Below are 14,331 nucleotides of genomic sequence, written 5' to 3' on the forward strand. Positions count from 1 at the left end.
TCCCTCACAGCTGGGGCCCTGGGCAGAACCCTGACAGCCTGGTCTGACCCCCAGGGAAGGAGAAGGAGTCCTTGGAGAAGCTGTACCAGGTGGGGCTGCTGCTGCTGCTGGAGACAGCGACGACAACATCAAGGATGACACCTCTTCCTCAACCTGGCCACTGGCAGCTGAAAATGATGGACTTGTGGCACCGTCTTCAAAGCCAGGCTCCACAGCGAATTCGCAGATGAGTCCACAGCCGGGGAAATGCTCCCAGATTTGGGCATTGCTCAGACTGGCTGGGAACAAAAGTTTCTCCCTTTGCTGGGGCAGATGCAACTTCAGTCAGCTGCCCAGCTGCTTTTTGGCAGGGCTGGGGGCATGGGCTGGGGTGGATACAAAATGGGAGTGGGCTCCTGGCCCTGCCAACAGCCCCCAGCACCCAGCATGGCCTGGGCTGAGGCTGGGGCTGGGGCTGGGGCAGCCAGCCCGGCACAGAGAAACCCCCATGGCGGGAGCAGAGGTGGGACTGCAGAACCTGTGCAGGGGCTGCTTTGCTTTGCAGGCAAGGAAGGGCTTGGGCTGCTCCTCTGCCCTTGTTTGCTTTGGGATCACCGTTATTTTGGGGGGCAGTGCAGGAGGGAAGAGAGAAAGTGTGGCCTTCTCTCCCCCGTGGGTGGGATTTTCCCTAGCATGTAGGGGTTGGGCCTTCCTCAGACCCTTGACAGAGATAAGAGTTTTTTTCTTGTTTCCCCTTGTCTCTAATCTCTTTTCAACAGTTTGTTGTTTGTTTTTCTAGAGGAAGCGTTCTATGTAAGGTCCAGTCGGGATTGGGAAGTGCCTGGGAGCAGCTGCAGCGTGGATGGGCCGTGCCCTTGGAGAAGGCTGAGGACATCGTTTGGGACCAGCTTTTCTCCCAGCGGAGGATGGCGTGAGGTGAGTCCCCGTCTGCTTGGCATGGTGGGATCAGAGCTTTTGGGAGACGGCAACAAGCACAAGGAGTCTCTTGCTCTGGGCAGCTGCTGAGGGGCTGGATGTGCTGTGGCTGGCTGCAGGCTGGGAATGTCCTGCCCTCCTGCTCTGCTCCCAAAGGCAGCAGTGATGGGCAGCCCTGGGCACAGCTCTGGGCACGGCCAGCATGGCCTGGGCTCTGTGGGCAGCTGGGACAAGGGGACAGCAGCCTTCAGCTGACGGGTGGTTTCTGGTTTCTCTCCTTGCAGCCGGGCTCTGCGGGTGCTGAGGCTGCTCTGGGCTCTGCCAGGGCTCTGCTGGGCTCTGCCCCGGGCACAGCTGGGCTGGCTCTGCCCTCACATTGCTCTGACAGCTTTGCATCAGACGAGCCCGTTGGAGCACAGTGCCTGAGCTTTCTGCTTTGGCAGGTGAGTGAGACTCCCCTGCAGGCCAGGAGATTGCAGCTGGGGACACACATCCAATTGGCAAGGACCCAAACTCCCCATAGTCCCAGCTGAACCCCTGAATCTCCGCAGGAACGCCTGGATCTCCAGTATTCATTCTTCATTTCTTTTTGGCTGGAATTGTGCAGTTGCACTTTCTTCCTCCTCTAGAAGTGCCATGAGTGGCCAAAGCTGGCAAGTGAGCCGTGTTCCTGAGGCAGTGCAGTCTGGAGCTGATGGATGGAGAATTGCCCTTCCCACTTCCAAAGCAGAGCAAAAAGCCGTAAGTGGGATTTTTCATCCGTAAGAAACCCCTGACAATTTCAGAGGGAATGTGCAGCTCATTCCCAGAGTGAGAAGGAAGGTCATCTTCTAAAGGATTTGGGGTTTGACAGAGTTGAGATTCCCAGTCCTGCCTGGAGCTTGAAGGGCCCCAATCAATTTCCTATTGCTTCGACCACAATTTAAAAAAAAAGCATGTTGGAAACAAACCCCAAAAACTGTAAAAAAGGCTGTTGAGGTCAGTAAGATGGATCCATGCCATCAGCACATTTACAATGTAAATAAGTGAGTTCTCTTTTTAAAAAGATCATTTACCTCTTAATGCAAAGTTACAGAAGTTGTTTCACTAACACTTCGATTTTATTTGTATCTTTTACAATTCATCTAATTGTATTTTTTTCTTTTTCCTTTTTTTTTCTTTAAGCAGAGGTCCTGGCCCTCTTCCAGCCAAAAGGGAAAGGGCCCCACCAAGCCTTGTTACCCACAGACAACATGGTAAAGCTGAACACTAAAGGACCTTGGGGGCATTATTCTGGAATTAAAAAGTTGCCAGCTCCATGGACAACAGAATTATTGTTCCTAACCTGAATGACATTGAGCAAAAAGAATGAAGAACGGTGTCACTAAAGTACTACTGACGTTTGCCAAAACACCTCCAGAGTTTCACCAAGGGATCAGTCATCAAAATGTTTTGAAAATTTAAAGACCAAGGTAGCCAAAGCACACAGTGTCACTAATTGCTGGGTATGTTCTCAGCTGAAGTTGGGAGGAATGGGGTTCCCTTGGAGGGCCCACCCTGTGGGGTGGCCAGAACTCTGTCAATGGGCTCTGCCTCGTAACGGAGTCAATGAAGGGACAGTTAGAGAAACCTGTGCTGTGGGACACGGGAATACAACGATCAGTGTGACAGGATTCACTCAGATTTCCCCTCAGGAGAAACCAAACCCTGTTACAGTTATAGAGGCTACAGTGTCAGAAGATTTCTGTGCTTTACCATCACTCCCAATGTCAGTAGAACTTGGGGTGCTGCAGCTGGTCTGTGTCAGTGTCACACCGCTCCCAGCTGCAGGGCCCCCATTTAGGGTCCTTCAGCAACAACCACACGGAAGACTTAGGGCCCAGAGAACATTTTCCACCCAAAGAGTGCCTTGGGTTTCCGAAAGCAAAGGATTCTGGTTCAGCCGGTGCCCCATGTGCGCTGCCCCATCCCGTGGAGTTGACATGAATGAGCTGAATGGATTATTAGAAGAGGTAGTAAATGATACTGTTGAAATGCCCATTAGCACATCCTATGAGCTCCAACAAACACAAATGGGGACTCCAGAGAACCGCATGGCCTTGGATTATCTGCTTGCTGGCCAAGGAGGAACCTGGGCTATCAGGGGACGGGGATGTTGCACTGCTAGCAGTGATGGGTTTGAAGGCCAACAATCAGGAATCACCTTGACAAAAAGAGCAGTAGAAGAGTGGCAGAAAGAAGAAAATTCTTCTTGGTGGGATTGGCTTTGTGGCTGCCAAATTAGAGGCTGCTGTGAAATGCATTGGTGGCAGGGCCTGTCATCATTGCAGTGTGTGCACTTGGTGAGTTGCTGTGACACTTTGTGCTGGGAAGTGGAGTATTGAGACCTTTCTTAAAAGAGACAGTCTCAAGAAAAGAGAGGTATTTGATAAATAACAGAGAATAGCAACTATTTAGGCATGTTTTAAAAGGAACGTGAATAGCTCTGAGTAATGAACTTAAACTGCACTTAATTGTAGAACAAGAGGAGATGCCTTTGTGCCTAATACCTAAATCTAAGCTGTGTTACTGAAAGAATTGTTACAAAGGTTGTAGTTGATTGTAGGTCTCAGGACCGATCAAAGTACCAAGGCCTGAACAGGTTGTGATCAAGGCCTGAACAGGCCCTGAGGCAAAGCTCACCTCTAGATGAACCTTCCAAGCAAATGTTGTATTTGTATCCACTCATTAAGGAAGCATGATTAACAACACGATCAATGCATGTGTTCCTTGATAAAACACGGATTTATCTTTCTGTATTTAGAAACAGACAAGGCCCCATCTGGCCTTGTTTGGGGGTGAAGGATCAAAGTCAACTCCCTTGGTTCCTCCTTCAGCCCTGGCCAGGCTTTGGGAGAAAGCAGTCAGGAGAATGAAAGCAGATGTTCTCGCAGTGGCAGTGATGCCAGCTTGTTTGTTTAACAGTGTAAACGCTGGGTCCTCTCACAGCTTTGGAGCCTCATTGCCTGCAGAGGTGGAGGCACCTGCAGGAATTCCCAGTGACTCTCCAGTCCTTGGCTTCCCCCAGCTGATGTGTGGCTGTGGATGATGGTAAAGCCTGAGGCTAACTGGTGATAGATCTTTCCTTAATCACTCCAGGCAATCTCTGGTAGCAATGACTGGATGCATTGCTGAGCTTCTTTTGTAATGCTTTGCTAATGATGATGTGCTTTGCTGAGCTTATCCTTTTGTAATTCTTTGCAGCTGTGCATGATATAAATGACACAATTCCTTCAGTTGGTGTCTGTGTCTTTGGTGCTGACCCTGCCCACTGGTGAGACAGGGCCCCCTCCAGCCTAGAGTGTTACCTAGGAAGAGAAAAGCCATCACTCCAAATGTCCCCCCTTCCTCCTTGTTCCCCCCACTTTATACCCTGAGTGTGATGCCTGCCCTATGGTCTGGGGTATCCCCGGGGTCAGTGGGGGTCACCTGTCCTGGCTGTGTCCCCTCCCAAGCTGCCCCGCAGCCCCAGCCCCTCTCCAGCGTGGCCAGAGGAGGGGCAGGCCAGGCTTTGGCTCAGTGGGAGCTCAGCAAGAACAAAAGCATCTCTGTGTGCCCAGCCCTGTGCTCAGCACCCGGCCCAGCAGCAGCGTCTCAGTGAATGCTTGTGAATGGAGTCCTCCCTCCTTTGTCCAGGTGGTTTCAACATTGTGTTGCAATCCCTGTTGCTGGCTTGTGTGTTTTTAAAAACTTCTTAGAAGAGTATCTTAACAGTACATAACGATAAAATATATGACAATTTTATTTGCATGAATTGTCATATCCATATAGCTGCATCTTTTAATAATTTTGACTATGTTTAAATGAGATCACCAAGAGAGACTATAGCTCTGCACAGACATGTGCAGGCATGCCTAGGAATTTGGCTTGCCTGCAGTTTATCTGTCCCAGGTAAAGGCAGATGCAGCCTTTTGCCTCCATGGACATTGATGAGCTGGTAGATGTGCTAACAGGGAGAGAGCTCACACACAGCAACTGGTCCTGATCTAATCACACACATTCTTACAGTGCTGTTTGGCTCCAACATGCCCAACTGCAGGAATATTTTCAGTTTTCCTTCCTACCTCCTTGGACAGGGATCACCCAAGTTTGGGTAATCAAGCCGTTTGCAGTTTGCCACTTCTCCCCAGTCTGTGGCTAAAGAGGGGAATTACAGGATGGGAAAAGTGGCTTAGGCTGCAATTCTGCTTTGCAGATGAGAAGGAGCTTCCCTGGAGTACCTGCAAACATACTGGGAATGCTGGTGAGTGACTCAGAAAGCCCGGCAGGTACTGAAGCCTCCCTCCTTTCCTCCCTCCCTCCCTCCCTCCCTCCTTCCCTCCTTCCCTCCCTCCCTCCCTTCCTTTCTCCCTCCCTCCCTCCCTCCCTCCCTCCCTCCCTCCCTCCCTCCCTCCCTCCCTCCCTCCCTCCCTCCCTCCCTCCCTCCCTCCCTCCCTCCCTCCCTCCCTCCCTCCCTCCCTCCCTCCCTCCCTCCCTCCTTCCTCCCTTCCTCCCTTCCTTCCTTCCTCCCTTCCTTCCTTCCTTCCTTCCTTCCTTCCTTCCTTCCTTCCTTCCTTCCTTCCTTCCTTCCTTCCTTCCTTCCTTCCTTCCTTCCTTCCTTCCTTCCTTCCTTCCTTCCTTCCTTCCTTCCTTCCTTCCTTCCTTCCTTCCTTCCTTCTCTCCCTTTCCCTTTCCCTTTCCCTTTCCCTTTCCCTTTCCCTTTCCCTTTCCCTTTCCCTTTCCCTTTCCCTTTCCCTTTCCCTTTCCCTTTCCCTTTTCCCTTTCTCTTTCTCCTTCTTTCTCTTTCCCTTTCCCTTTCCCTTTCTCATTCTCTTTCCTTCCCTTCCCTTTCTTTCCTTCTTTCCTTCCTTCTTTCCCCAGATAAAACTCACTTTCAGATCTGATCATCTTTTATTCCTTTCCTCCTTCTCCCTTCTAGACTCTTTACAGTTTGTCCCTAGACATCTTGTTGAAAAGCTTCAGAACAACAGGAGTGGTATCACAGGCAGAGGATGGGGATCAGCCTCTGAGTCTTGCCTACCCTCTTCTACCGCTTTTCTCCTTTCCTACAGCCCAAAGTGAGAATTCTAATTTTTGGCAACAGTATCTCGTTGATTTTTATAGTCTGACATTTTCCTTATCCCTTAATTCTTTGCCTGAGTTCTGCTGCTGCACCACACAAGCTCCCTTTATCGCTGAGCATTCTCCACTTGTCTCTATCAGATGTCAAGCTATTGATTCGGAGGTGATGTCAAGGTCATTTGGGATTCTGACACTTTCCGTGAGAGTTCTCCTTGGGAATGCTTGGAGATTTTGGTGACTTTTGGCCAGACACAAATGTCCTAGTTATGTTCTATTTCCTCTTGACAGCTGTACCAGGGAACAATGTTTTAATGAGAATAATTTAAATTTTTAATATGTCGGTCCCTGAATAAAAAACCTTCAAGACTGAGAAATTCTAAACACTATCATACTTAATGCAATCCTTATCCTACCCTATCTCTTCTTTCTCTTGGATTTTGAAGAAGATCAAAGGAATGATTTATTCACAGTCTTTGTAAGTGAGTGCTAGCAGTTATGTTCAATGTGCTAATCATGTGCAGCAGCAAAGCAGAAATGGAAACTGGACTATCTGCAAATGTTGCCTCTTTTTTCCCCCATGCTTTCTGATTACTCTGTGGATGCAGCATCCCACAAAATATGTGAAGTTTACATAGAGAGCAACAGACAGAACGAGTTTCAACAAGAATTCCTTTCTTCCTGGCTGAAGTGTACAAACCCAGCAACTGTGCTCCCAACACAAGCTGCAGTTTCCATGCCTCCTGTACATGTGCTTGTGTTTTTGTGGGGCTTTTCAAAACAAACTGGACTGAATCACACTGCAGGAGCTTCCCAGGCTGTGTCCTTGGCCAAGCCTGGAACAGCAGACTCACACCAAAACCTCTTGCCTGCAGGCAGGTAGGGACAGCAATTGTTTACTCACTTGCACGAATCACGAGGGGGTTTTCCCTTCACTTTATAGTTCCATATGGTGATGCTTCTCCTGTTGGGCACTCTCAGCCTCTTCTCATGCACCCAAACTGCCTCCAGGAGCGCATCCTCCATCCTCTGACCCACCCCAGCCACCTTTGGGCATGAGATCCTGCTCACTCCCACTCCTGTTCCCTTCTCTGGAGCCACACTCATCCTGCCTATCACACCGTCCTGCACTTCCACCTAATTTTGTATCCCGACTTTTAATTATGGCAGGTGGGCCAGAATTTCTACACGAGAGACAGAAGAAGTGACCCAAGAGATCTCCAAGAGACACAAAAAGTGTGTCTTGCTCTGACAGTCAGCTGAAGGATTTGCTCTCCCAGTGCCTGCATTTCCCAGAACACACCCCAGCCTCTCCAGGCAGTGATTTTCTCACATCCCAAACCCCTCACTGTCCATTTCCAGCCCTCCCAGAAATGAGGTCCTCGTGGCACTCGTACCCCAGGTACCAAGACAGACAAAACCAGCCAGCATAGACAGGTTTGGTTTCGTTCCAAGGGGTAATTTCTGTTCTTTTTCTAACATCTACATCTCCAAGGATTTAATCTATACTCCTGTGGGTCTCAGATTCAGTCAAAGAGAGAAATGGAGAGTTTCTAGCCAGGCAGAAGCCTGGGAAAGAGTTGGGAAAGAATGTAAATAAAAGAGCGGTGTATTTTGAATAAATCAGAGTTTTACTCTCAGCAGTCTTCTGAGTCAGTCTTCTCATTCCCGTCCTGCCTCGACAGCGACATACTCCTGAAGCAACTGATGACCACACAAAATGTTCATTTTACAGGAGGTCCGGCTCTGCCCTTGGAATTCCTTGGAAAAAATCCACCCTCACCCAAACCTGGTCTTCCTCCACCAGTCAGTTTTTCTTTGGTTCAAAAAAGAGGTTATTTTATGGAGCTATGGACAACTGCAGGTGAAAGTACTGCAGAGAGGGCAGCTATAAAAAATAATGTTGTTAATATAAAAAAGAGAAAAAACACCCCAGTTGTTCCAGTTTTCCCTCAAACTGTGAGCAGCATCCTGCACCTGTGGGTACAGACCAACCTTCATTATGACAACTCTGTGAAAGTGCATTCGGGTCATTTTGTAATAGCTGTGTCACAGTTACATTATCAACAAGTACAAGCAGAAATGGATTTTTACATCCTGGAGATTAAATTACATGCCCTCCCCTTGCTACCTCCCTCATGAAAATCCCCGTTACAAACAGCAGGTGCCTTAGAACACAAATCAAGGTGGTGTTTGGTCTGGTCTGTTGACAAATACTACCCAAATATCAACCCCAAACCTCAGCGGGCAGCAGAGGGAGGTCACCTCCCTGTCAAGGAAAAGCAGGCAGTGAATTGCAGCCAGCTTTGAACACAGCTGCTCTCAGGAAATATTCCCGGGATCAGCCCTCCTGACCCTTTGTTATCTCACCCGCCCACATCTTATCTGGGACTCTGCACTCCCACATTTACATGCAGCATTCCAAGTCACTCCTCCCAAACCAGCTCCTTATCAGCCCTGCCCTGGCTCACAGGTGGCTCTGCTGTCCTTTATGTCCCTCCCCGCTCTGGGGGTGCCACCACAGCCGGGCTCCACCTGAGGAGAGGCTCAGGATAAAGCAGAGGGGTGACGGTGACAAGGCCCAAGTGCTGGGAGGTCACGGCCAGCACCTGCTGATGGCACAGAGAGGGATCCTTCCCTTCAGCTCACCCAGGAACTTTCCATCCCCAGCCCAGAGAGGGAGCAAGGACAGTCACGAGCCATCTGTGACCCGGCAAGTGACGGTCTCGGTGACACCACTGGAGAATGTGGCAAAATGATTTCCTGCTGAATGAAACCCAGAGAGAGCTCGGGAACACCTTCACCCGGGGGTCACCCAAAAATCTCATGTGGGGGGATGAATCCCAGAATCCCGGAGTGGGGCAGGGCTAAGGGAGCACAGAGGCTCAGCTGGTGCCACCCCAGGGCCATGCCGAGCACAGGGCACAGCGGGGTGTGCACAGGGCTCTGGAATATCCCCAGCCAGGGAGGACCCACAGCCTCTCTGGGCTCTGCTCCAGTGCCCACAGGGAAGTTCTGCCTCCTGGGCAGGGAATTGCCGGGCTCAGCCCTGCCCGGGGCTCTGGGGCCATTGCTGGGCCTGTAGCAGGGCCTGGGGCTGCTCTGCCCTCCTGCACACAGGGACAGACAGGGATGGACAGGGACACTCAGGGACACCCAGGGACACTCAGGGTCACAACAGGGTCACCCAGGCCTGAGGGCCCCTCTCAGCATCTCCTCAGCCCCAGCTCCCTCAGCCTTTCCTGCTCCAGGCCCTTCCTCAGCTCCACAGCTCCCCAGGAGCTCCCTGGCCCTGCTGTCCCAAGGAGCTGGACAAGCACTCCAGCTCTGCCTCCCAGGGCTGACAATGTTTATTTTTAATTCTCAGTGAAGACAACAACCTAGATCCCAGCTGATCCCACCCACCCCACATGGAGCCACTCCTGCCCTCTCTCCTTCCTCAGAGGACAAAACCCCCAGAAATGCTCTTGGCTCCCTTCTCCCAGAGGCCCTGGGGTGGTCAATAGCAATAAAAATATGCCTGCAGAGCTTTCACCCTCAAAGCTTGATTTTCCAGGCACTCTCCTGCAGTTCCTCTGTAATGGCATTTTTTAATGGCCTGGCCAAAGGAACCTAATCTTGCAATTGCTCCATTTAAAGCCATGTAATGGGTGAGCAGCTTCCTGGGATATGAGAAAGGAGAAGTGTGGTACAATTGTATTAAAGTGGGAAAATGGAGTAACTACTCACACTAAAAAGGATGAGGAATGAAAAGCAGCATGATGTGAATTATAGAGAAAGGAATGGGTTTATGACATGCAGCTGAAGGTCTGGCAGCTTTTGAGAGTCACCATTCCCCTCCTGTCCCTTTCACTTGCCATCAGGACAAAAAAAGAGGAAAAGGAGGGAGTTGGGAGCATCAAATCCACAGGGCTTGCAAAGGGGATCAATTGGGTTTGAGGACAGAGTGAGCAGGGCAAGGGCAAGGCACCTCCAGGGGGATTCTCCTGCTGCATGGCAGCATTCCCAGGAGAAGCTGGCAGCACAAGGCCCTAAAGATGGGGAACAGCTGAGCAACCCCAATTCCCAGGACTGAGATCTCCCTGATCCCTGACTTCACAGCATGAAAAAGGAGACTGGGGATATTTAAAAAAAGAAAAATTATTAAGGATATTGCTTGAAAAACAACCGGGGTGATCCTCAGCAGTGCAGGAGGGATGGCAGGAGGGATGAATTCCTGAGGGGAAGGGCTCCTCACTCCAGCTTGCAAAAGCCAAAAGTCAAATCTCCCAGGCTCTGGAATTCAGGAACAATGGGGAAATGGGGATGCCTGGCCCGTCCTGCTCAGTTTGGGACACTCGTGTCCCCATGGCCCAGTGCCGTCACCACCACCCACCCCAACATTCCATGCAAGGGAGCTCTCCCACGTCAACCTGGGGGCCCAGCACCACGATGCTCTTCCATATCCCATCCAAAGGCCTCACTGCGCGCTCCGCAGGTCCATGAGGGCACGCTCCAGGCTCCGGGACAGGAGGGGGAAGCGCTTTGGGAAGAGCGTCCGCTTCAGGTCCTCCTGGCGCGTGCTTCTGCCCTTCTTCCTCTTCATGGCGAGGCACCGCCGGCGGCTCCGGAGGGCTCACCCAGCCTTGCCGTGGTGCACATGGCCCAGAGCGCCCCAGCTGCGCTCTCAGCACCAAGGTGAGTGCAGGGCTTCCCAGCGCCCAGCCCAGGCGGGTGGGGACCTTTAGGGTGGAAGGGCTGCAAAGGAGGGAGAGAGGTTTTCAGGGCAGTAGGGCGGGTCGGCAGCACCTCGGAGATCACTCTTCACTGTGCTGCTGGGTGGACTTGGCACTGAAGTAGCTGATGAGAGCCACGTTTTCCAGCCTGCCTGCAGCTCTGAGGGGCACAGAGGTGTAATGGCATCTCCCACCAATGCACTCCCCATCCTGATGTCCCCTGCCAGCCTGGTGGCACCTCCTGGATGCTCTGGGGACAGCTGCAGTGCCAGGGTCCTGCAAGCATCAGCCCAGTACGCCCCCTCACCACCAGCCACCCCAGCACAAGGGTGAAATGCCAACACAGACATCCCCCCTAACAGATCCTGGGGAACAGTGTCTCATCAAGACTTGTCTTGGAAAGACAGAGACTGAAAATCTCAACATCTCATCACAGGTGGGAGACAGCAGCTGCCATTTATCACTCTTGAGGAGCTGATTGGCATCCTCAGTCACAACTGAATTCTGCGAGTGCACAAGAGAAAAACACCTTCAATTCTTCCCTTCATGTCCCCAAAATGCATGCCCTAGGTTTTGAGGCCTGCTTACTCCGATCAAGCCCTTCTGGATCTCACCAACATGAAGGAACTCTCCTTATGCCTGTCCAGCTGTTCTGTGCAGTACTTCCTGGAGTGACTTCCCAGTGATGCTAACAGCTTTACCTGGCACCCCCAAGCAGTTAAGGTGGAAGACTGCAGCAGCAAGTTCCTTGCCTCCAACCAGCTACAATGGAATGGTTTTCCCATAGGAATTACCCTCAGAGGAATAACCCCAGTCCCTCCAGCCAAACTGCCTCCTTTCCAGGGAAGCCAGAGGCTTGCATGCCTTTAAAAAAAGGAAAAATATCCCCAAATCAAGATAGTATTTCAAGTGGGATTATTGCTCGTTGGCCAAAGAGCTGGAAGTTTAGCTGGAACTTATTAGGCAAGCTTTGCAGAAAGGAGGCTGTAAAGAAGGAGGTGGTGTTGCCCTCGGTGCTGCATCCCACTGCCTGCATCAGCGGTGGCCAAGGGGCCGTGAAACTGGCAGGCAGAGGCAGGTGAAAGAAAAGGCAGCCAGGAAGCAGAGCCCTGACATGAGGGTCTTCAGCCTCTTTCTTAGGTTTTCCCTGAGAACACCACCTGGGAGAGGCCAGCAGGAGAGGCTGGGAGCCAGCCCGTGCCCTTGCTGAGCAGATTAGCAGCACTGCTGATCATCCCTCCTTGCCACCCCCAGGAAAGAAGTGTGATCCCTGCCTGGCGCAGAAATGGATCCAGCGAGAGGCTCTGAGGCGAAACTCGCTCAAATATTGAACTAGAAAAATTTTGCTCGATCTGCCTCTCAGTAAACAGTGACTAATTGCTCTGGCTGGAGTTGCTGTACCTTCTAGATTGGAAGGTGCAGACGGAACAATGATAGTGAAGGCTCCTTACCTGACCCCGGCTGTACATTAATCACGAATGTTTGCTACGCAAATCTTGTCATACAAAGCAATTATTGCTGTTCCCATACTGACCTCATGTTTATTTATTAAATGAGCTCTTTATTTGAACCTTGTCTGGTATCTCTTCCCATATAAGCATATTAGTATGTGGCTTCCAAAGGCTCCCAGCTGAGAAATTGTAGATTTATTTGTGGCGTGGAGGGATGGCACACAACACACTGACTGCAATGCAGAGCTGAGAGGCTCAGCTCTTACACCAGTGGCTCTTCATGCAAAATGTTCTCACCCCAAGGTCCCTTGCTGGGATGAAGGACACTTTCTAACAGCACAGGGCTGCGACTCTGGGTTTGCTCTGACGCTGCAGTATTAACCAATGGTTAATGGAGACTGTCAGCCCGAGGAGCCACAAAATAAAGCTCTGCTTGGGCTTCTTTAGGGTCCGCTCAGTAAAAGTAAAATTTTACACAGTGCTTCGTCCTTGGCTTTGTCACCTTTGCCTACCTCCAGAATGATGAGTTGCAAATAAATTTAACTGTGCCACCAAGTAAGTTGCAAGTGCGCTTTTGAATGTGGTGGTGTTTGGGTAGCTGGAGGGCTGGGTGTCTTTAAGCACCAAATATTCTCTTGCCAGAGGAGTTTTCTCCATGTGATTTAATGTTGGGCAGAGGGTTTCCTCCTTAACAGCTTGGGGCAGCTCACTCCCTTGATTTTGTCCTATGGCTTCTCAAGATGATCATTAAATGCAATTTCTACATTAATCTGGGCTTTGTTTTCCCCCTTCCTTCAGTTAGGCTGCAAAGCAGGCAGAACAATGTATTGTCTGTTTAGTGTTTTCTTTTAAACACGCCCTGCTATACAGTCTGGGATCTTCTGAAGTCAGCTGCCCCTCCACGCTGATCAGTTTTGTTGCGCAGGGACTCTGCCTGCCTCACACCTCAGGCAAGTCTCTGTTCCTCTCTTGAGCGGGACAGGAAGGGTCTCCATGGTTCCTGCTTCAAACCAAACCCTCCTGTCTGACCTCTTTGGGCCCCTTCCTTGTCCACAGACATTATTGGTGCTCTTTTACTAGGGGAAACTGTAGAAAAGCCCCCAGAGCCTGAATGAAATCAAATCCCTCTTACACCCCTCAGTCCTCCCTGCCTCTCTCGCTGTTCTTTCTTCTGCTCTCACCTCTGCTTTCAGCTCTTCCCAATGTACCATCATTTTCTGATGCAATTAATTCTTATTGCTTCCAAATCATTAATAAAGCACCTAATTGTTGCAGCATTTCTGAGACAGAGAGGCCATGATTTATGTTTGGAATGAGATTTGAGCTACTCCAGCCTAGGCCTCAGATCTGGGCCTTGTGAGGCTTTCCAGCCTCTGGCGCAGTTAGAAATTAAGAGCTTGTGGCGCAGTTAGAAATTGTATTAAGGTGTGATGGGAAGCACTGGGCTGTCTGGGTGTGAAGTAGTATAGGTTTATAGTGTGAGGTTTAGGTCACCTTAAGAAAAAGACACACAATGTTCGCTTGCCAATGAATGTGCCTTTGTAAACTGTAAACTGTATAGAAGTGTATATAAGCTGCCATCTCCTCTCGAATAAACAGAGAACGTTGCATTAATCATATTGGTTTGACGTGTGTTCTGTCCTGTCCAGCTTTCCTGTTTCCTGAGGACCCTGGGTTCACGTAATTAACAGCAGGCCTGACAATGAACCTAGCAATGCCACACTGTGTACTTTTGCCCCTCTCCAGCATCACCCTTTCCTTAGGATCTCGGCTGGCTTTCCATCCATTCAACAACTTGCATCTCCCAGTCAATTTGAAATATTCCTCCCCCCTACTCCAGTATTTCTCTTTTATGGTGCAGCTGTAGCTTTTGCTAATTGTTCATTTAATGATTGGGGTTTTTTGGTTTTTTTTCCCTAAAGCAATATTTTTCTTGAGAAGTTGAATTTAAAGGGGCCATAAATGACTAATAGTAATTAATAAAAATTAATAAATAATTCTTTAAATGCATATGCTGCCTGGAGCCAAATTCCTAAATCCCTGTTGCTGTTAGATCAGCTTGGGGTTTTATTCTCCCCTGAAGGAGCAGCAGTGCCCAAGACTGTCGGGAATACTCCAAGTGATGGAATAACTCTCCAACAACCCCAGGAAGCTGAGGGCTGGGGGTATGTGGT

The 14,331-nt window shown here is 50.2% G+C and overlaps 2 long non-coding RNA genes across 2 annotated transcripts; both read left to right on the top strand.

Moving 5' to 3' along the window:
- Positions 1-532: 532 nt before the first annotated feature.
- Positions 533-4,169, top strand: LOC140680836 (uncharacterized). Its single transcript, XR_012052215.1, has 4 exons — positions 533-915; positions 1,200-1,358; positions 1,545-1,656; positions 2,083-4,169. It is a non-coding gene; the product is annotated as an uncharacterized lncRNA (long non-coding RNA).
- Positions 4,170-4,884: 715 nt separating this feature from the next.
- LOC140680860 (uncharacterized) lies at positions 4,885-7,631 on the top strand. The gene is made up of 3 exons (XR_012052241.1): positions 4,885-5,176; positions 5,852-5,990; positions 7,162-7,631. It is a non-coding gene; the product is annotated as an uncharacterized lncRNA (long non-coding RNA).
- The last annotated feature ends 6,700 nt before the right edge of the window (positions 7,632-14,331 follow it).

Source organism: Taeniopygia guttata, chromosome 29 (genome assembly GCF_048771995.1).
Source record: "Taeniopygia guttata chromosome 29, bTaeGut7.mat, whole genome shotgun sequence".
Classification (NCBI taxonomy): Eukaryota; Metazoa; Chordata; class Aves; order Passeriformes; family Estrildidae; genus Taeniopygia; species Taeniopygia guttata.